Here is a 24223-nt window from a genome sequence, read left to right as displayed (position 1 = left end):
TTCACTTCACAAGTCACATTGATACCACGTACTTTCTGAATCATGTGATGAGTAGACACCATCTCCATAATATGATCCCCACAAAATCTATAAGCTCAATGTCATCATCAGAAAACATGAGACAAACCTAAACTGAGGGATATTCTACAAAATACCTAAGGAGTGTTCTTGGAAAGTGCTGATATAAAAAAAAACAAAGAAAGATGAGGAAATGGTCACAGATTGGGGAAACCAAGGAAACATGACAACCAAGAGTCCTGGATGAGATCCAGAAACAAGAAAAGAATATTCGTGGGAGAACTGGTGAGACCCTGATTAAGTATTAATTTAGTTAATAGTGCTGTGCCAACCATGGTTATTTAAGATGGTAAGATTCGCAGAAGCTGGGTAAAGAATGAATAGGAACTCTCTGTAACCTCTTTGAATCTTCTGTTAATCTAAAATTATTTCAAAACATTTTTAAAATCTCAATATTATTTAAGAATTTCAGCTATGTGATGAATGTAAGAAACACATACCCAAAGCAAACTCACAGAAAAAAATTATATACATGCATACTCACATATATATGTATATACACATTCAATGCTAATGGTAATATAATACGTATGGATATATAAACATACATATTAAGTAAGTTTGAGCAAAAAAGAAAGCAAAGTGACAACATTACCATTAGCATTAAATACAGGGCAAAACGTGTTAAAGAGGAAATAATTCATTTCAGTTTGATAATAATTCTGAACCTCAATAAAGATATAATTACATGAAACTTTATCTGTCAAATGAACTGTCTTCACAATATATAAAGTAAAAATTCTCGTAAGTGGAAACAGCATTAACAGAAATATGAACATTGATGATTCTAACACACCAGATTTGGTCAAGTAGACATAACATGCATAATTGGATAATAAAAGAAATAAGGTTGATTTACTAGATATGTCAAATTTTTTAACCAACAGAGAATACATATTCTTTACAAATCCCCAGGGGGAATTTAAAAATCGATCAAAATCTACAATACAAAAACCTTCGAAGATTTCTAAAAGGAAAAGAATGTACAGGCTATCTTATGTGGTTACAATGCAATAAAACTTGAAATTGACAAAATGTAGCAATAACAACAAAATCTTAAATACTTAGAAATGGGGGAAATAAAGTTAACATTGTCCTATAGACATTGTGCAAAGAGGATAGTAAGAATTCACTGAGAGAACTTTTGAGTGAAAACAAAACAGAGAACATTACTTATAAAACCTCAAAATTTTGTCAAAACCATAGTCAGAGGTAAATCATAGATTAAATGCTTTCATTTCAATAAAGAATAAGGAAAACTAAATTAAATGATCAAATTAATAAGATGGAAATTGGGCAATGAAGCTACAAAATGCAAGATAAAAATTATTGAATATAAAATCTGAAAAAAATAATATTTTAAAAAGAAAATGAAATCAATAATTAAGGCTGGTAAAAAAGTAAATAAAATTGGTAAAATTCTACTTATTCTAACCAAAATTCCCCAAAGAGAGAGTTATAATTATTAGTAAGAAAGGATGTAATAATAGAAAAAATGTAGAAAAAATTTAAATATTAACATCTAAATAAAATGGGTCATATACTGGAAAGAAGATTAAAATAATTGATTTAGGAAGTGAAGCACTCATACTAAAAAAAATATTAAAAAATTAAAGCTTAGTGAAGCAGATGTGTGAAAAAAAATCCCACATATTAGGAAAATTTACTCAAGAGAAAGCTGAAACATAGAAAGCAAACTATGTTACCAAAGGGGAAAGGAGTGGGGGAGGGATAAATTAGGAGGTTGGGATTAACATATATACCCTATACAAAATAGACAATAAGCAAGGACTTACTGTATAGCACAGGGAACTATGCTCAATATTTTGTAATAACCTGGAAGGGAAAAGAATCTGAAAAGGAATATGTGTAGAACCGAATCACCATGCTAAACACCTGAAACTAACACAGCACTGTAAATCAACTATTGTCACGTCCGACTCTTTGTACCCCATGGACTGTAGCCCGCCAGGCTCCTCTGTCCATGGGGTTCTCCAGGCAAGACTACTGGAGTGGGGTGCCATTGCCTTCTCCAGGGGATCTTCCTGACCCAGGGATCAAACCCGCATCTCCTTCATTGGCAGGTGGATTCTTTACCACTGAGCCACCGAGCAACTGTACTGCAATAAAAACAAACAACAAAAAAAGCTGAAAACTCAGCCAGACCACAAATACAATTATATAATATATATTATATATAGTACAATGTTACAGAAAAACTGGAATGAACTCTTTGGTCAATATATATATATACACACACATACATACATACATATATGGAGAAGGCAATGGCACCCCACTCCAGTACTGTTGCCCGGAAAATCCCATGGATGGAGGAGCCTGGTGGGCTGCAGTCCATGGGGTTGCTAAGAGTCAGACATGACTGAGTGACTTCACTTTCACTTTCCACTTTCATGCATTGGAGAAGGAAATGGCAACCAACTCCAGTGTTCTTGCCTGGAGAATGCCATGGATGGAGAAGCCTGGTAGGCTGCAGTCCTTGGGGTCGCACAGAGTCGGACACAACTGAAGCGACTTGGCAGCAACATATATATATATATATATATATATATATATATATATTCATTTGGAAGGGAGGAGAGAAAATTCAGTATCATCTCTTCTTATTTTACCAGTGCATTTTTAATCACTAATAGATGTGGAAACTATTGAGATGATCCCAACAGCTTTCCTTTGGGGGCATTAAATTGATACATTTCCCGATTGTGGATTAACCTTGTGTCCCATGAACCTGCTTTGTTGCAGTGTTTTTGCCTCTGAGAATCATCCATGCTGTTGTGTGTATCAGTAGTTCATTCATTTTGAGGGCTGAGTGGTATTCAGTTCTGTAAGCAGAATTCCATTCCATTCCATCCAAGTCTCCTCTATCATCTTCTATAGAACTCAGTTCAATTCTATTTAATAAGATATACCACAGTTGATTTACCCATTCTGCAGTCAGTGGACATGTGTAGGTTTTTGCCCCTCCCGATGTGGGGTTTATGCAAATAAAGCTTCTATAAACATTGGTGGCTCGGTGGTAAAGAATACCTGCCAATGCAAGAGAAGTGGGCTCAATACCTGGGTCAGGTAGATCGTCTGGAAAAGGAAACGGCAACCCACCTCAGTATTCTTGCTTGGGAAATTCCATTGACAGAGGAGCCTGGTGGGCTGCAGTACACGGGTTCACAAAAGAATTGGATACAACTTAGTGACTAAACAACAAAACAAAATGTTCTTGTACAAGAAATTCTCAGAGTGGTGACCTGCTATTCTAGGTCAGGTCCCAGAAGCAGAGCCTGACACCTGGATTCTGGTGGAGATAATTTACTTCAGGTGCTCTCAGGTGAAACCTATAAGGGACAGAGGCAGCAGAGTAAGAATGAGGTCTTAGGTCAAGTCTTGGATTATCCTTGAGACAAGGGGGCTGCCTTCTGTACCCCGTATCAGTCATCAGTTGGGCTGACCCCTCGGAGTGTGGGGGTATAACTTCTTGGAAGAGATGGCACCAATCAGCTGAGGACAAGCCTCTTGAGAGGGAGCAGCTGTGAGCCATCAACCCCCAATACCAACAGCAGATGTGGAAAGACTTCCTTGACCTGGTAAAGTCTTTTTGTGGACGTATGTTTTGACATCTCTTGGGTAAATACCTCAGAGTCAAACTGCCGGGTCAGAGGTTAGATACATGACTTCAAACATATTTTCTGAACTACTTTTAATCATTTTAACCCCACCAGTAAGCATCAGAGTAAAAGCTGCTTCACCTCTTCACCAACGTACGTGGTTGACGGTCATTTTAATATGAACCATTCTAGTGGATTGCAGAAGGAAATGGCAACCCACTCCAGTATTCTTGCCTGGGAAATCCCATGGACAGAGGAGCCTGGTGGGCTACAGTCTGTGAGCTGGACATGTCTTAGTGACTAAACAACACCACCATTCTAGTGGATGTGAAGTGGTATCACACTGCAGGTTTAATTTGTATTTTCCTGATGCTCCTATATGCCTTCTTTTGTGAAGTTTTCTTCACGACTTTTGCCCATTTTTAGGTTTGAGTGTCTTTTTATTATTAACAATTAATAATTCTACATATGTCTTGTGATAAGGAAATAAAGTGAAAGTGAAAGTTGTTAAGTCATGTCCTACTCTTTTGTGACCCCATGGACCGTAGACCGCCAGGTTCCTGTGTCGGTGAGATCCTCCAGGCAAGAATACTTCTCCAGGGGATCTTCCTAACCCAGGGATCGAATCTGGGTCTTTGTGATATGAAGGTATCAAATAACCAACTATTTGCTGACTTTCTGTATTCTTTCTACTTTACTGAATTCTATCTTTATTATTTTAGTCTTACTACTTACTCAGGGTGCAATTTGTTCTCCTCTTCATAGTTTCTCTTTTCAAGATTTATTTATTTTCGTTTATTTTTGGTTGCACAAGTTCTTTGTTGCTGTGTGCAGACGTTCTCCAGTTGCAGCAAGCAGGGGCTACTCTTCATTGTAGTGCAAGGGCCTCTCACTGTGGTGGCTTCTCTTGTTGCAGAGCATGGGCTCCAGGCACATGGGCTTCAGTAGTTGTGGCTCATGGGCTCTAGAATGTGGGCTCAATAGTTGTGGTGCATGGGCTTAGTTGATCTGTGGCATGTGGAATCTTCCCGGACCAGGGATCAAGCATAACTCTGCATTGGCAAGTGCATTTCCAACAACTAGACCATCAGGGATGGAGAAGGCAATGGCACCCCACTTCAGTACTCTTGCCTGGAAGATCCCATGGACGGAGGAGCCTGGAAGGCTGCAGTCCATGGGGTTACTAGGAGTCGGACACAACTGAACGACTTCACTTTCACTTTTCACTTTCATGCATTGGAGAAGGAAATGGCAACCCACTCCAGTGTTCTTGCCTGGAGAATCCCAGGGACGGGGGAGCCTGGTGGGCTGCCGTCTTTGGGGTCTCACAGAGTCAGACACGACTGAAGCGACTTAGCAGTAGCAGCAGACCATCAGGGAAGCCCCCATAGTTTCTTAAGATAGAACTAGATTCATGGTTTTATATCTTGCTTCTCTTCTAATATAAAGATTTTAACCTATTAAGTTCTCTTTAAACACTGCCTTGGCTGTATCCCACAAACACATCATGTTTATAATGTAATTTACTTTGAAATGTTTTCTGATTTATCTTGTGATTTCTTCTGTGAGTCATGAATTACTTAGGAGTAAGTGTGCTTACCTGAATAGTCTAGTGGTTTTCCTACTTTCTTCAATTTAAGTTTGAATTTGGCAATAAGGAGTTCATGGTCTGAGCCACAGTCAGTTCCCAGTCGTGTTTTTGCTGACTGTATAGAGCTCCTCCATCTTTGGCTGCAAAGAATATAATCAATCTGATTTCGGTGTTGACCATCTGGTGATGTCCATGTATAGAGTCTTCTCTTGTGTTATTAGAAGAGGGTGTTTGCTATGACCAGTGCATTTTCTTGGCAAAACTCTATTAGTCTTTGCCCTGCTTCATTCCGTATTCCAAGGCCAAATTTGCCTGTTACTCCAGGTGTTTCTTGACTTCCTACTTTTGCATTCCAGTCCCCTATAATGAAAAGGACATCTTTTTTGGGTGTTAGTTCTAAAAGGTCTTGTAGGTCTTTATAGAACCATTCAACTTCAGCTTCTTCAGTGTTACTGGTTGGGGCATAGACTTGGATTACTGTGCTATTGAATGGTTTGCCTTGGAAACGAACAGAGATCATTCTGTCGTTTTTGAGATTGCATAACCTCCTTATTGCCAAATTCAGACTTAAAGTGAAGAAAGTAGGGAAAACCACTAGACCATTCAGGTATGACCTAAATCAAATCCCTTATGATTATACAGTGGAAGTGAGAAATAGATTTAAGGGCCTAGATCTGATAGATAGAGTGCCTGATGAACTATGGAATGAGGTTCATGACATTGTACAGGAGACAGGGATCAAGACCATCCCCATGGAAAAGAAATACAAAAAAGCAAAATGGCTGTCTGAGGAGGCCTTACAAATAGCTGTGAAAAGAAGAGAAACGGAAAGCAAAGGAGAAAAGGAAAGATATAAACATCTGAATGCAGAGTTCCAAAGAATAGCAAGAAGAGATAAGAAAGACTTCTTCAGCGATCAATGCAAAGAAATAGAGGAAAACAACAGAATGAGAAAGACTAGGGATCTCTTCAAGAAAATCAGAGATACCAAAGGAACATTTCATGCAAAGATGAGCTCGATAAAGGACAGAAATGGTATGGACCTAACAGAAGCAGAAGATATTAAGAAGAGATGGCAAGAATACACAGAAGAACTATACAAAAAAGATCTTCACAACCCAGATAATCAGGATGGTGTGATCACTGACCTAGAGCCAGACATCCTGGAATGTGAAGTCAAGTGGGCCTTAGAAAGCATCACTACGAACAAAGCTAGTGGAGGTGATGGAATTCCAGTTGAGCTATTCCAAATCCTGAAAGATGATGCTGTGAAAGTGCTGCACTCAATATGCCAGCAAATTTGGAAAACTCAGCAGTGGCCACAGGACTGGAAAAGGTCAGTTTTCATTCCAATCCCAAAGAAAGGCAATGCCAAAGAATGCTCAAACTACCGCACAATTGCACTCATCTCACACGCTAGTAAAGTAATGCTCAACATTCTCCCAGCCAGGCTTCAGCAATATGTGAACTGTGAACTTCCTGATGTTCAAGCTGGTTTTAAAAAAGGCAGAGGAACCAGAGATCAAATTTCCAACATTCACTGGATCATGGGAAAAGCAAGAGAGTTCCAGAAAAACATCTATTTCTGCTTTCTTGACGATGCCAAAGCCTTTGACTGTGTGGATCACAATAAACTGTGGAAAATTCTGAAAGAGATGGGAATACCAGACCACCTGACCTGCCTCTTGAGAAACCTATATGCAGGTCAGGAAGCAACAGTTAGAACTGGACATGGAACAACAGACTGGTTCCAAATAGGAAAACGAGTATGTCAAGGCTGTATATTGTCACCCTGTTTATTTAACTTATATGCAGAGTACATCATGAGAAATGCTGGACTGGAAGAAACACAAGCTGGAATCAAGATTGCTGGGAGAAATATCAATAACCTCAGATATGCAGATGACACCACCCTTATGGCAGAAAGTGAAGAGGAACTCAAAAGCCTCTTGATGAAAGTGAAAGTGGAGAGTGAAAAAGTTGGCTTAAAGCTCAACATTCAGAAAACTAAGATCATGGCATCTGGTCCCACCACTTCATGGGAAATAGATGGGGAAACAGTGGAAACAGTGTCAGACTTTATTTTTCTGGGCTCCAAAATCACTGCAGATGGTGACTGCAGCCATGAAATTAAAAGACGCTTACTCCTTGGAAGGAAAGTTATGACCAACCTGGACAGCATATTCAAAAGCAGAGACATTACTTGGCCAACAAAGGTTCGTCTAGTCAAGGCTATGGTTTTTCCTGTGGTCATGTATGGATTTTGAGAGTTGGACTGTGAAGAAGGCTGAGCGCCGAAGAATTGATGCTTTTGAAGTGTGGTGTTGGAGAAGACTCTTGAGAGTCCCTTGGACTGCAAGGAGATCCAATTAGTCCATTCTGAAGGAGATCAGCCCTGGGATTTCTTTGGAAGGAATGATGCTGAAGCTGAAACTCCAGTACTTTGACCACCTCATGCGAAGAGTTGACTCATTGGAAAAGACTCTGATGCTGGGAGGGATTGGGGGCAGGAGCAGAAGGAGACGACAGAGGATGAGATGGCTGGATGGCATCACTGACTCGATGGACGTGAGTGTCAGTGAACTCCGGGAGTTGGTGATGGACAGGGAGGCCTGGCGTGCTGCGATTCATGGGGTCGCAAAGAGTCGGACACGACTGAGTGACTGACCTGATCTAATCTGATCTGAAGTGGGCTGAATTTCAAAGTAGTTTGAAACTTTTCTTGGTACCTAATTGTTACTGATTCTAATTTAATTCCACTTGGATCATAAAGTTTTATTTGCAAGATTCTAATCTTTTCAAATTTATCGAGATTTACTTCATGGCCTAGCATACAGTTATCTTCTTCATAAGCTTCCCATGTGCATTTGAAAATAACAGAATCAAGAGTTGTTGCGTATGTGTGTGTGTGTGTTCAGCCATATCCAACTCTTTGTGACGCCATGGGCTGTAGCCCACTGGGCTCCTCTGTCCAGGGGACTTCCCAGGCAAGAATACTGGGGTGGGCTGCTGTTTTCTACCCTAAGAAATCTTCCCAACCCAGGGATGAACCCACGTGTCTGGTGCCTCCTGGATTGGCAGGCGGATTCTCTACCGCTCTGCCATCTGAGATGCCCCATTGTTACATAGAGTGCTTCTAAATTGTCAATTAGAACAAGCTGTTCCAATTTTCTTCATCCTTGCTGATTTTTTGTCTGATTATCCTAGCCATTGCTGATGGAAAGGATATTAAAATTTCTGACTGTCATTTGTATATTTGTATATCTTTTAATTTTACTAGGTTTTTTAAACGTGTATTTTTGGCATCTTTATTGAAACACAATCCACATTAAAACTGTCCCTAGATTTACATGCACTGGGTGTTAGAAAGTCAAACTGATGATTTATGTTATTTATGATGATTAAGTGTCCCTGTACATTCCCAGTAATACTCCCTATCTGAAATCCACTTTGACATTAGTATTGTCACTCCAGCTCTCCTAGGCTTAACGTATGCATATTACATCTTTTTTTCTATTCTTTGGTTTAACCTGTCTGGTTCCTTAATATTTAAAATGCATCACTTGCTGACAGTACAGAACTAAATCTTGCTGTTTATCTAAACTGACAATTTCTACCTATTAATTGGATTTCATAGTCCATTTACATTTAATGTAGGTATTGGTATGAGTGGGTTTAATCTGAATTTTATTAAAATTTTTTTCCTGCTTTTTCCATTTTTTTTTAATACTTCTATATTCCTTTTATCCTGTCACTTGGGGTCAATCGAATTTTTTTTTTAAACTTTGTAGAATGCTTATTTTTTATTTATTTTTTTGTTTATTTATTTATTTTGGCTTCGTGGCTTGTGGGATCTTAGTTCCCCCACCAGGGATCGAACCCATGCCCTCTGTACTAGAAGGCAAATTCTTAGCCATGGGACCGCCAGGGAAGTCACTGAATGTTTTTAATATTTCATTTTGTTTATTGTCTGTCTATATTTTTGTGTTGCTACGGCAGTGTTATTTTGTAGCTCCCCCAAGGATTACAAAGTTCTTCCTTAATTTATCACAGCCTATTTAAAATTAATATTATAACACCATACACTGTGTAAGAAGCTTACAACAGTATAATTCCATTTTCCCCTTCCTTCTGTGCTACTGACATGTATTTCACCTCTATATAATTAAAGTCACTCATCTTTTATTTCCCACATACCTACTATTTCTGGTGCTCTTTTGCCTTCTTGTACTTGCAATTTAGCATCTGGTATCATTTCCCGTCAACCCAAAGAGCATAGTTTAGTACATCTTGCAGTTCAGGTCCTTCCTAACAAATTCCTTTCCTTTTCATCTGTCTTTATTTCACCCTCATTTTTAAAGGATTTTTAAAAATACAGAATTCTGGGAGTCTTTCCTTCCAGAACATTAAAAATGTTTGGCTGCCTTCTGACCTCAGTACAATGTAAAATGATGAGCAGTTACTCACCATTGGTTTCATTTTCCCTGGGGGGGGGGTTGTATTTAATAGATCATTTACACAGACTTAGAGTAGGAAATCTACCCTCCCTTGTCTGCTCATTGTCTCTTCCTGGTGAGTCCTCATGGCATCTCCCTCGTTCTGTCCTTGCTCCCTCCACTGACTGCAGTGCCTCTCTAAGTGTTAGGTGTGTGGCATCTTTCTATAAGCTCTGGCCATGACATAGAATTTTCTTTAATACATTGATAGGGCCATTTTCATTGGGAACTGAACCCGATGACAGTCTCGACTGTAACAATGTTTTTTGGCCTAGAGTTATTTTTAATTACTTTAACTATTAATGTTGATTTGACTTCTATGTTTTGTGATAGTAATAGTGTTCTACCTGCTTCCTTTTCACTGTATGTGTCTGATAGGCTTTTATATCCTTTGAATGTGAACTTTTATAGCTTCTCTTGTTTTCAGTGAACTCATAAACAGAATACAGTTAACTTCTATTTTATAAAAAGCTGCTGTTTTTTTTGTTTTTTGTCTAATTAGTTTCCAATTAAAACTTATTGTCCACATGCATCTTTATTCTTTTTTTTTTTAGATTGTTCCTCCATTGTTTCTTTTTTTTTAAATTTTATTTTATTTTTAAACTTTACAATATTGTATTAGTTTTGCCAAATATCGAAATGAATCCGCCACAGGTATACCTGTGTTCCTATTCTTTCTTTTATATGCTTGTACATTGGCTTTCTTTCCCTACTTTTTGTTATATGCATTATGTGAATGTCTTTATTTTCCCCAGGGAATTGTAAGATCTAAGTCCTGTTCTTCAGGAGAAGGCAATGGCACCCCACTCCAGTACTCTTGCCTGGAGAATCCCATGGACGGAGGAACCTGGTAGGCTGCAGTCCATGGGGTTGCTGAGGGTTGGACACGACTGAGCGACCCCATGTCACACTTTCACTTTCCACTTTCATGCATTGGAGAAGGAAATGGCAACCCATTCCAGTGTTCTTGCCTGGAGAATCCCAGGGACAGGGGAGCCCGGTGGGCTGCCGTCTCTGGGGTCGCACAGAGTCAGACACGACTGAAGTGACTTAGCAGCAGCAGCAGCAGCAAGTCCTGTTCTTAATTCAATCACAGTTTAATTTTTATTTTTTTTAAATAAACTACATTCTTTAGCTCTTTAATGATCAACCTCAGGTGAGAAATAATATCTACTGATTCCCTTCAATTCAGAAAATAAAATTCCTTCTCTTTTCCCACATTCTATTTTGTTTATGAGATTTTAGAAGGTGCATATTATTGGGCTTTTTTTTTTTTAAAGCCTTTTAATCTTTCAAAATTACTTATGGCATTTTCATAGTGCTTTGCAACTTTCTTTTGAATTTATCGAATTAATTATATATTTGAACAATTTCAAATTTTACTTCTAGCCTCTTATTCTACTTCATCATTCTAGAGTCTGAGTTTTTAAACATTGCTGCAGTTTCTGATTTCATTTGAGTTCAGCTTTGGGTAACATTTTTCTGAATAGATAGGAGTTGCATACTTTGAGTATTTGAGTATCTGGAACTCTTTACATTATCTTCACACATGAATAACACTCTGTCCAGGAATTTGGAGGTTACTAAATTTTCCCCTCAAAACTCTTTACAGATTTCTCCAATGTCTTCAAGCATTTAATGTTATAGAAGAGAGATCTCAACCCTGCCTCAAAAGAGTTTACTAGATAAGCTGCCCACCTTCCTTATGAACTTCTTCACAATACAATCTTTTAAAACTTTTTATTTTGTATTGGAGTATAGCCAATTAGAGCTTATCTCGTTGCTCAGCTGGTAAAGAATCAGCCTGCAATGCAGGAGACCCTGGTTCGATTCCTGGGTCAAGAAGATGGAAGATCCCCTGGAGCAGGAATAGGTTTCCCACTCTAGTATTCTTGGCCCTGGTGGCTCAGACAGGAAAGAGTCTGCCTGCAATATGCGAGACCTGGGTTCAATCCCTGGGTTGGGGAAGATCCCCTGGAAGAGGGCATGGCAACCCACTTCCATATTCTTGCCTGGAGAATCCCCATGGACAGAGGAGCCTGGCAGACTGCAGTCCATGGGGTTGCAAGGAGCTGGACATGACTAAGAAACTAAGCACAGCACAGCACAACATAGCCAATTAACAATGCTGTGATAGTTTCAAGTTCAATTCAGTTCAGGCGCTCAGTCATGTCCGACTCTTTGCGACCCCATGAACCACAGCATACCAGGCCTCCCTGTCCGTCACCAATTCCTGGAGTCCACCCAAACCCATGTCTATTGAGTCATTGATGCCATCCAACCATTTCATCCTCTGACATCCCCTTCTCTTCCTGCCCTCAGGAAGAGACCTGATCTTTCCCAGCATCAGGGTCTTTTCCAATGAGTCAACTCTTCACATGAGGTGGCCAAAGTATTGGAGTTTTAGCTTCAATATCAGTCCTTCCAATGAACACCCAGGACTGATCTCCTTTATGATGGACTGATTGGATCTCCTTGCAGTCCAAGGGACTCCCAAGAGTCTTCTCCAACACCACACTTCAAAAGCATCAATTCTTTGGCACTCAGCTTTCTTGACAGTCCAGTTCTCACATCCATACATGACCACTGGAAAAACCATAGCCTTGACTAGATGGACCTTTGTTGGCAAAGTAATGTCTCTGCTTTTGAATATGCTCTCTAGGTTGGTCATAACTTTCCTTCCAAGGAGTAAGCGTCTTTTAATTTTATGGCTGCAGTCACCATCTGCAGTGATTTTGGAGCCCCCAAAAATGAAGTCTGACACTGTTTCCACTGTTTCCCCATCTATTTGCCATGAAGTGATGGGACCAGAGGCCATGATCTTAGTTTTCTGAATGTTGAGCTTTAAGCCAACTTTTTCACTCTCCTCTTTCACTTTCATCAAGAGGCTCTTTAGTTCTTCTTCACTTTTTGCCATAAGGGTGGTGTCATCTGCATATTTGAGGTTATTGATATTTCTCCCGGCAATCTTGATTCCAACTTGTGCTTCTTCCAGCCCAGCGTTTCTCATGATGCACTCTGCATATAAGTTAAATAAGCAGGGTGACAATATATAGCCTTGAAATACTCCTTTTCCTATTTGGAACCAATCTGCCATTCCATATCCAGTTCTAACTGTTGCTTCCTGACCTGCATACAGGTTTCTCAAGAGGCAGGTCAGGTGGTCTGGTATTCCTATCTCTTTCAGAATTTTCCACACAGTCAAAGGCTTTGGCATAGTCAATAAAGCAGAAATAGATGTTTTTCTGGAACTCTCTTGCTTTTTCGAACAGCCAAGGGACTCAGCCATTCATATACATGTATCTATTCTCTCCCAAACTCCCCTCCCATCCAGGCTGCCACGTAACATTGAGCAGATTTCCCTGTGCTATACAGTAGGTCCTTGTTGGTTATCCATTATTTTAAATACAACAGTGTGTACATGTCCACCCCAAACTCTCTAAACTATCCCAGCCCTGCATTCTTCCCCCCGGCAACCATAAGCTCAGTCTCTAAGTCTCTGAGTCTGTTTCTGTTTTGTAAATAAATTCATTACTATACAACTTGAACTGTAAAAGTTTAATTTAGATTTCAACTGATAACATCATTAAACTAGAGAAAAACAAGTTTAGATTTTCCCAAAGGACAGAGTAGGATTCCAAGAGATACTGTAGTATAGATTAGGAAAACAAGTTTTCTGCCATAGAGCTTATAGTAAACAGGAAACGGGAGAGGAGGAAGGCAGCCAGGAGCAGAGAATAAGGAAACATTTTGGAAATGGCACGCTAGAATTGCTGGACCCAGTTTTAATCAGTTTGGTTTTAGTTCCAATGTAAGCACTGAAAGGAAGAGCCCAATAAAATTTCATAATATTTATTTCCTATAGGTATTGGTCTAGAAACATTTCTGAAAATATGTGTATTTTACCATTTTGTGAAAGTTATCTTTCATGTTATAATTTATATCTAGAGGCTTCATGCTTCCCAGGTGGCTCAGTGGTAAAAAATCTGCCTGCAACGCAGAAGACATGGGTTCAATACCTGGGTTGGGAAGATCCCCTGGAGAAGGAAATGGCAACCCACTCCAGTAGTCTTCTCTGGAAAATTCCATGGATATATCACCCTGGTGAGCTACAGTCCGCAGGGTCACAAATAGTCAGACAGGATGGAACACACACACAGGGAAGTTTCCTGTTTTATAATGATATTTGCATATTATTTAAATGTATTTGTTTATTGGAATAATAATATTATATACCATTTGCTACATTGCTATACTAATGAAGATCATGTATTCTTACAGTAGGTAAATATAAGACATTATTGTATAACTGCAGAACCAAAAATAATACAACTATTGTGTTCCAAAGTATATTATACACTATAGAAATGATAACCTTTTGAGATAAATATAAATGATGCTCTTCTGTTAACTCAGCTACTTCTTCCCCTGACACACATACACACGGAGAGGAAAATAATCTTTCATTTACTATGACTTTCTTATGATTTCCAAGTTCCACTGAGTCTATGCCCTGCTAGGATATTTCCTCTGGACAGACCCTGGGTTTAGAAAGACACACAGTGAAACCAATTCTTGATAAGCCTGCATCTCTGTGACCTGAATATCTCCCAGCTGCTCTCTCAAAGAACTGCTCTTCCATGTTCTGGCAGGGAGCAAATGATGGGGGAAGGAGAGGGGGGCAGAAGTGTCACCATCTATGCCCAGCTGGTCCAGATTATCCGACCTCTGAGCTGCATCCGCTGACTACCCCCATATCCCATTATAAATCATCTCCTTGTTGAACATCAGGCCAGACTGGGGTCTGATTCATTGGCTGAATGTTGCTACCTGGCTCCAGGAGAAGCCTGCATCTCGGTCCTGTAATAGTCATCACGCTTTAAGAAACCTTCACATTTTTGAACAGTTACATAGTGTCCTCAGCTGAAGAAAGAGGAAGTCTGGAGTCCATTTCCGGCAACTCTCGGGGAGCTGCTTTCCTCTCCCTGACATTAGCAGAGTTTGTCAGCTTGTTAATCTTTAAGGGGATTTGGGGTTGAAATTTGGGGGTGGGGGTAGACAATATAGTCAAAACTCTTCAAAATGGTTTGAAGAAATAAAGTACATGCCCATGTTTTTTTATGGCTATGATTCCTGCTTGGCCTTAGATTTCAACTTCCAAGTTCATGTGAAAGAAAAACCACAAACTATTGGATAGTGTAAAGCACTATAGTAATAGTCTCCACCTTTTCTCATGATGACTTCCAAGTCTGTTTCCTTAATTCTGAGGTAAAAGAAGCAATCAATAACTGTCATATAAATTATATGCAGACAGAGCATCCGAGCATTACAGAATCTGGGTCTTCTTGGTGGCTAAGTGGTTAAAAAAAAAAAAACAAACCACCTGCCAGTGCAGGAGATGCAGAAGACTCTGGTTCAATCCCTGGGTCAGGAAGATCTCCTGGAGGAGGAAATGGAAACCCACTCCAGTATTCTTCCCTGGGATATCCCATGGACAGAGGAGCCTGGTGCGCTACAGTCCATGGGTTCGCAGAGTCGGACATGACTGAACACGCACACGGAGCATTTGAGCATTACAGAGTCTGGGTCTTTAGAAGGCCAATGTGAGCTGACTAGTTTGCCCTGAACACATTTTTCTCCTTTTTCATTATTTCTCTGTCTGATGCCCAATACTCATTTAAGAAGATTTTGCAGGAAAAGCAGAAACAGGACATGGTTGGACTAACCCCCTTTCATGGAAAACCTTGATTTTGATAAAGTTCTCTAACTTGCAAAGTTTTTTGTCAATCCTAAAGGAAATCAACCCTGAATATTCATTGGAAGGACTGATGCTGAAGCTGAAGCTTCAATACTTTGACCACCTGATGTGAAGAGCTGACTCAATGGAAAAGACCCTGATGCTGGGAAAGATGGAAATCAAAAGGAGAAAAAAGGTGGCAGATGATGAGATGGTTGGATGGGATCATTGACTCAATGGACATGAGTTTGAGCAAACTCCGGGAGATGGTAAAGGACAGGGAGGCCAGGCACGTTGCGGTCCATGCAGTTGCAGAGTCGGACATGACTAAGTGACTGAATGACAACAACTTGCAAAGACCTTATTTGGGATGAGATGAAACAGAGGGGAGGAAAAATTTCCCCCACAGAGACTTGACTCTAGGAGTCATACTTACTAATTACTCTCTGACGAATATATATTTGCCTTCGATGAAACAGTAGAGATGGTCTACATCTGGCAAACTTCACAGGAGGCGTCTGTGTGGCTGGAACAGTAGAATCATTGTTTCTAATATTAAATGGTAGAGAGAGAGAGTCAGGATGACCTCTCCTGGGTTTCTGTAGATATTGTGTCCAAGTCCCTTCCTCCTTGGGGCAAAGAGATAAGCCTTCTAAGAAGTCTCCTCTGTAGATTGTTTTTTTTTTTTTTTTAGAGAAATGCTATGCTTAGATTGTCATGCCTTTTCCATGAGAGTGCTATTTAAGCTGTTCCCCCAAACCATAGGGCTTCCCTGGTCACCAGGAAATTGAATCTGCCGGCAATGCAACAGACCTGGGTTTTGATACCTGGGTCAGGAAAATTCCCTGGAGAAGGGAATGGCAACCCACTCCAGTATTCTTGCCTGGAGAATCCCATGGACAGACAAGCCTGGCAGGCTACAGTCCATGGAGTCGCAAAGAGTTGGACACAACTGAGTGACTACACTTTCACTTTATTTTCCATGAACCATGGTGGGTGCTGAGGAGTTTAAGAGCCCCTGTGGAATGATAGAGGGGCAAAGAATTCAGATCTCTACTTTGTATTTAAGCTATAGCTGCTGTGCTTTTTGAAAACAATTATTTATTGTTATTATTGATTGTGCTGCATGTGGGCTTTCTCTAGTTGCAGTGAGCAAGGACTACTTACTAGTTATGGTGTGCAGGCTTCTCATCTTGGTGGCTCCTCTAGTTGTGGTACCTGCGCTTAGCTGCTCCAGGGCATGTGGAATCTTCCCAGACCAGGGATAGAACCCATGTCCTCTTCATGGGTTGGCAGGCAGATTCTGAGCCACCTGACCCCCAGGAAAGCCCAGAGTCACCTTGCTTTTGCTTCTTTGACTATCAGCTTCCCACATAAGATCTAGTGTGAAGAGTTCCACTGCTCTTAAGGAAAAAAGAAGGTTGGGGGGGATTTGAAAATCAGGTCTACGACATGACACTTTGCCTTACAGGTCTTTGTTCCATCCTATAGGGGAGCAGTGGCAGTCAACACCAATGTGTGGCATGGGATGAATCTCTAACAGAAACCTCTGTGACTCTGCTTTGAGAAGTCTCTGCAAAGTTTGAAATATGCCAAAGAAAAATGCCAGTGCTCCGCACTATAAGAATTACCAACTTTTAATGAGTCCACTGAAGCAGATAATCAATGAGGCTTCTAAAAGGCAGTTTTCTCCTCCAGGTCTTAGCATCATTACAAGCTCCTGAAGGATGGAAGTTGTTCTGAAAGACTTAAAAAGGATGATATGTACACATACTCCTTTTAAAAAGCTGTTTTTCTATGTTTTTAAAAAATAAAGTTCAAAAATACTGGAAAACTTTCTCTCAACATTTATTCTTTTAGCCTGCCTTTGCTTAACTTTTAAGGAGAGGCAGAAGGTACATAGAACACTAGCAATCAGAACTGTGTTTAAGTCTTAATTCTGCCCCTTATTATCTACATGTTTGAGGATAAGTTGTCTAACCTCTTTACATTTGAAGGCATTTATTAGAAAATATTAATAGAAATATTTGTGCAGCCTACTTCCTATGACTTAAATGCAGAAAACACAGAACTGGTTACAGCAGAGTCTCAGAGGTCTACATTCACGCTTTTTGTTTAATTTGAGGTTTCGATGTACACACTGGCAGTAGCATGGCCTCGTAGCTATGTGAGGTATTCAGAATGTAATTGGTTATCATTTTAATACCTGCACGTGTTGGGTGGTCTGAGATGATGAAAGAATTCAGGCTTCTCACAAGTTCAAAGGTGTTTAGTGGTAGACAGAAAATGAACCCACATAACTTGAGAAGATCTAAAGAAACAGAAAATCAAATGAGGTAATCCGCCTAGGTTCAAGTTGTAGATGTGGATGAGAAGGAAAAAGAATTAGGTCATGCATGAGACATGACTTGAGAAGTCCTGTGTGTGTGAAAACCCCCTTTGAGTTATAGAGTCATTGACGTAATCAGTTACCAATACAAACTAATGCATCCCATCAAAGTTGCTGACAAGATGCAATTAGTGTCCTGGGTAAAATTTTTCTTTTTGCAACCCCAGGCATACTGAGAAAGCAAGCCATGTTACACATGGCATAACATAACAGTGTCCTTAATTGCTGGAAAATTGTCCTGAAATCATCTAACACTCACCAGAAATTGCTTGTCAAAATTCACATCAGTTACTTGAAAGGGTAAATATCTTTCTCAGGGGTAAGTATCTCATAACTCCTAGGGGAGTTAGAATTCAGCTTTTAAATGTGGAAGACAAGAAATACCAGGGTTTTTAATATTTGGTGGCTGAGAACTCAATGACTGAGCTTGTTCTTAAAATTTGGTTCATGTTTATGAAAAATTGGCATATTAGAGTGACAATAACTGAAAATTAAAATGTGAATTAGATATTTTAATGTGGTCTCATGACTTTAGTTTTAAATCTTTCCAAGTTTATATCCTCTATTGGGACATTTAAGAGAATTTGAAGTTTGTTATATTTATATTTGCTTATTAGATTTATTAGGAATGGTTTGTTAGACAATCAAAGCACTTAAGAAGGAAATCAAATACATCAAATTTGAATATGCAGTCTAAAATATTTGAAGGAATTGAATTAGCTAAGTTTATAATCGAGACCAAGCATTATGAAAAGAATTCTAAGAGCAAATGTTAAAATTTGCTAAGAGAATAAAGAGAATACCATTTATAAGCAGAATTTAAAAGCATAAGGAAGAACTAGGGTTTTATCTTTGTGTTGTATCTAATATTAATTTTAGAAACTAAATAAACTCTGTATAGTCTCTTCTATGCAGAAAAACTACACCCTCAAGTTAATTTAAAAAAATTTAAATGAACAACAATAACTCAAGAAAATGGTTCTGTCAATTGAATGGACTGGATTCAATGGAGTGTGGGTTGAAACCCACTGAATTCTTTTCTCACCACTTTCTATTAAACTTTTCTGTGGAAAAGTTCTTAATCTATTCCTCTCTCTCATCTCACATGACTCTTTTCTGCCACTCTCATAAAAATAAAGAACCAAATCTCTTTAATGAACACATAATTCCCTTTCAGAGTAATTTTAAAACCCCAAATTCCATTCATGCTTAAAACTTTTCTCCTCCCTCAGCCTGGATTGCTTCAGGCCTGGAGCTCAGAACAGAGGGTGGGGTGGAGCGCGGAGTGGGTTTCTTCAGTGGGCCCAGCTCCACCCCTCCCTGCCCTTATTTCCGAGCAGCAGCTCTTGGTTCCTGCAGCATTGGACCCAGAAGGAGGGGACAAGAAGAGGTCCTTCTCTAGAACCTGGATGGCAGAGGTAGGGTATGTCTTGATGCCCTCTACGTGGGGCAGGTTCCATAGTCTGGTTCCCTGGCATAGCATTATTTGTGGGTTTTCCCGAGCCTTCCCTGGGGTTTTCCAGGTGTGCTTTCCCAGGGAGACTTAGGCAGCCTGAGCTTTGTATAACCCAACTCTTCATTGAGAATCCTTCTCTACTGCAAGAAGAAAAGCTATGATAAACCTAGACAGCATATTAAAAAGCAGAGACATCACTTTTTCAACAAAGGTCCATATAGTCAAAGCTATGGTTTTTCCAGTAGTCAGGTATGGATATGAGAGTTGGACCATAAAGAAGTCTGAAAGCCAAAGAATTGATGCTTTTGAATTATGGTGCTGGAGAAGACTCTTGAGAGTCCCCTGGACAGCAAGAAGATCAAACCAGTCAATCCTCAAGGAAAGCAAACCTGAATATTCATTGGAAGTACTGATGTTAAAGCTGAAGCTCCAATACTTTGGCCACCTGATGCAAACAGCTGACTCTTTAGAAAAGACCCTGATGCTGGGGAAGATTGAAGGCAGGAGGAGAAGGGGACGACAGAGGACGAGATGGTTGGATGTCATCACTGACTCAGTGGACATGAGTTTGAGCAGGCTCCGGCAGATGCTGAAGGACAGGGGAGCCTAGCGTGCTGCAGTTCATGGGGTCACGAAGAGTCGGGCATGACTTAGCAGCTGAACAACAGCAACAACAATGCAAGATAAGAATATTGTCTTCTTAACCTCCTTATTCATCTTCCCCATCCCACCTATTGAGTTCCATAAACCACATATGTGTTTGTACGTGTGAGATTGACATCATTAACATTCTATTCTAGAGCATTATTCCACAATTTATCCATAAGTTGATTCTAAATACCATAAACTATAAATACTACATATGTGCATGTATTTACATATAGGTATTATGTGAGTGAGTAATAGTCACCCAGTTGTGTCCAACTCTTTGTGATCCCATGGATTGTAGCCTGCCAGGCTCCTATATCCATAGAATTCTCCAGGTAAGAACACTGGACTGGATTACCATTTCCTTCTCCATTATATGTAGAATATTACATATATATTTAACACAGAGGGCATATAATAATGTTTAAGAATCTTGCTTCACCACTTAATAACTTTTTGATCTTAAGCTGCTTAACTTCTTCTCATCTTATTTCTTTACCTCTAAGAAGAGGAAAATGATAGCCATCTCTTGAGGTTGTTGTGGGAGTTATGTAACTAACCCATGGCACATGTTAGTTATTTTTCACTTCTTACCCCAGTCACGTCCAAGTGTTGTATTTCTTTTACTGCATCAATACAACCATCTCTGGACCACATAAAGTGGAACCTTCTTGCATCAAGGTTACATGAATTTCTTTCTCTTATGCTTTAATGATAGCTTTTATTACAATGCCATTTTCAAATTTCATTTCATATTCTGACCACAGATTTCCTGTATAGTTTTCTCCTCGCCTTGCTAGAGTCTCTAAACGCCTTATTTTTGTTGTTGTTGTTGTTCATTTTCGAAAATATAATGTGCCCCATTATATCTTGAAATCATTTCAGCCTTTCTGTTATGTGCACAATGACTGCTCAGAATCCACTTCTCCCTGGGGACACGTGCCAGCCCCTGACCTCCTGCTACGATCCAGACCAGATGCTTTCTAGGCTCCATGGGTACCACTGGGGTCTATCCTTGTTTCCTGTATTCCATGATTTCCTCTCCTTGATGTCTTCCTATTTTTGCTGGTGTAAATCCTCAAATAATTTCCTCAGAATGGTAGTACATGCAAGGCAAATTTTCTTACTATTTGCATACCCAGAAACCTTATTATTTGCCACTGTGAAATCACACTAAAACTCTTAGCAGTATCTTTTAATACTAGGATCATTCTAAAGACCATAGGAAACACAAATAATAACCAAAATGAAAAAAAAAAAAAAAAAGCTAGTCCTACTTAACTTCAACACATCTAAAAGCTACCGTATTCAGCAAAGTGTGATATTTCACTGCTATATTGAAAATGATAACCAACAAGGACCTACTACTGTGTAGCACAGGGAATTCTGTTCAATGTTTCATGGCAGCCTGGAGGGGAGGGGACTCTGAGGGAGAATGGACACATGTCTACATATGGCTGAGTCCCTGTGCTATCCAGCTGAAACTATCGCAACACTTAATTTGCTATACCCCAATTTAAAATTAAAAGTTAAAAAAATGTGATATTGGCATAAAAACAAATATTTCAGTGCCTGTGATATCTTCCAAAATCTCAGCCACTCTAGCTTGACACTTCTTTTCATTGAGGCAGACCTGTTCAATTGGTAATTGGGCATGACCATCCCTAGCAAGGCATCTCTAGTAAAACATGTGTTCTAGATTTCAGCAGCCCCATCAGGAGTATGGGTCCAGCCTCTGCAGAGGAAGTTTCTAGCAACCAGGATGCAGTTAATACCTGGCGGTGATGCCGGACACCATGGGCCCTGCTGTGTCTCTTTGTCACACTGCTGCTGCCTTGGTTCAGACATCTTCCTGTCTGGGTCTGGGTGCCAATCCCCCAAATGTCCCACCTGCAGTCCTGTACCCTCCCATCCATTCTGCATGCTGCAGCCATAGTGCTTTGTCTGAAAGATGTATCTAATAAATTCTCTCAACAAATACTGTACATTAAAGCATATATATGGAATCTAGAGAAAGAGTACTGTTGATCATGTTTACAGAGAAGAAATGGAGATGCAGACATAGAGAACAGGTTGGTGGATGTCGTGGGGGAAGGAGAGGGTGGGACCGACTGGGAAAGCAGCGTTGACATATATACACTGCCATGTGTGAGATAGCTAGCTCGTGGGAAGTAGCTGCAAAGCACAAGGAGCTCAGCCTGGTGCTCTGTGATGATGGAGAGGAGTGGAGAAGGGGGAGGAGGGAGGCTGAAGAGGGGTGAGATATATATATATATATATATATTTATACATGTATATATGACTGACTCATGATGACGTAGAGCAGAGACCACCACAACATTGTAAAGCAATTATCCTCCAATAAAATAAATAAATCAATAAATTTGTTCCTCCACATAGCCCCTGTCTACATACACACAGACCCCAGATCCCTAGCATGGCTTCGTATGACCTAACGTGCTTGCTCCCTTTTTTTCTTCTTCCCATTGGCCAGGGTTTCTAATATCCTCTCTCGCATTTGGATTCATGCACAGGCTTTCCTGCTCCTGGACTCTTCTTTCTTCTCAGGCTTCTCCTCTCCATTTCAAGTCTCCATTTGGGCTGCACTTGCTCGAGCCAGATGTCTTGACCCCCTCCCACCCCACCCCCACCAGCAGCTGGGTCACACTCTTCTCCATGTGACCCTACAGTCCCTGCACCGATCCATCTTTCAGTAGCACTTCCCCGCTGTTTCCCCCGGCAGACTGTAAGCGCTTTGAGGGTGGGTACGATGGCCATCTTGCTCACTGGTTTCTAGTACATAGCAATCACTAGATACTTATTGAAATACTCAGAGAGAACAGGCTTGTGGACACAAGTGGGGAAGGAGAGGGTAGGATGAACTGGGAGAGCAGCATTGACATATATACACTAAACCAAGTAGTGTGAGTCACTCAGTCGTGTCTGACTCTTTGCGACCCCATGGACCATAGCCCACCAGGCTCCTGCATCCGTGGAATTCTCCAGGCAAGAACACTGGACTGGGTTGCCATTTCCTTCTCCAGGGCCTCTTCCCAACCCAGGGATTGAACCCGGGTCTCCCACATTGCAGGCAGGCTCTTTACCATCTGAGCCACCACGGAAGCCCCACCATTGTTAAAATAGTTTGTGGAAAGCTGTTGTATAGCTCAGGGCACTTAGCTCAGTGCTCTGTGATGGCCTAGAGGGATGGGAGGGAGGCCCAAGAGGGCGGAGATGTATGTACAGTTAGAGATGATTCACACTGTAATATGGCAGAAACCAACGCAACACCATAAAGCAATCCGTTTTTTAAAATTACTCCATCTAGATCATGAAACTATGCATGCACGTTGTACGGGGGTTAAACTTTTCTGTGTGCTTAATTGAAAAAAAATAAAATCAATAAATAAAATTTAAAAATGAAAGAAAAAGTGTGAAAGGAGATAGTTGTCTTAAATCACCACTTGACCCGTTTCCTGAGCTGTTGTTAAGAAGTGTGTCAGTCGCTCAGTCGTGTCCAGCTGTTTGCGACCCCATGGACTGTAGCCCGCCAGGCTCCTCTGTCCATGGGATTCTCCAGGCAAGAATACTGGAGTGGGTTGCCATTTCCTCCTCCAGGGGATCTTCCTGACCCGGGGAGTGAACCCGGGTCTCCTGCAGTGCAGGCGGATTCTTTACCGTTGAGGAGTCTGTGGCATTATGTTCAGGCAGTTCCAAAGCCACTGGGCTGGTTTACCTTACTCTTTCATGAGGCTAAAAGAGGAAACCAGGCTGTTGGCTGCATTTTCTCAATATGCTATTGGAGATGATCTCTTTTTAATGATGGCCAGCTCCATGCCATTTGGAACACTGGATGGGGGAGTCTGAAATCTACAGCCTCGTGGCCTTAGCATGTGTTCTTCGCTGCCCAAACCTCTGGGAAGAAAATGTGCTCATTGCTTCAGAGCAAGGCGCCTCTTTGCCACGGGAAAGCCAAAGGGTGGCCGGTTGCCATGCGCCTGTGCACAGCTCTGTGTGACGATGTTGGCTGTTTGTGTTCAGAGAAGATGGTAAAACCATGAGGCTCCTTGCTGCGCTTGTAACTGATATTCACAGCGGTGAAAGGATTTGAGAGTCCAATAGCGAATTGGCCCTTTTTGGGGAATTTTATGAGAACGCTCACTCCTTCTCAAGCCGCATTTGCATTCCTGCTGAATGGGCTTTTT

Source organism: Bos indicus x Bos taurus, chromosome 19 (assembly GCF_003369695.1).
Source record: "Bos indicus x Bos taurus breed Angus x Brahman F1 hybrid chromosome 19, Bos_hybrid_MaternalHap_v2.0, whole genome shotgun sequence".
NCBI lineage: Eukaryota > Metazoa > Chordata > Mammalia > Artiodactyla > Bovidae > Bos > Bos indicus x Bos taurus.
The sequence above is the reverse complement of the archived record's forward strand: the minus strand, read 5'-3'. Positions refer to the sequence as shown.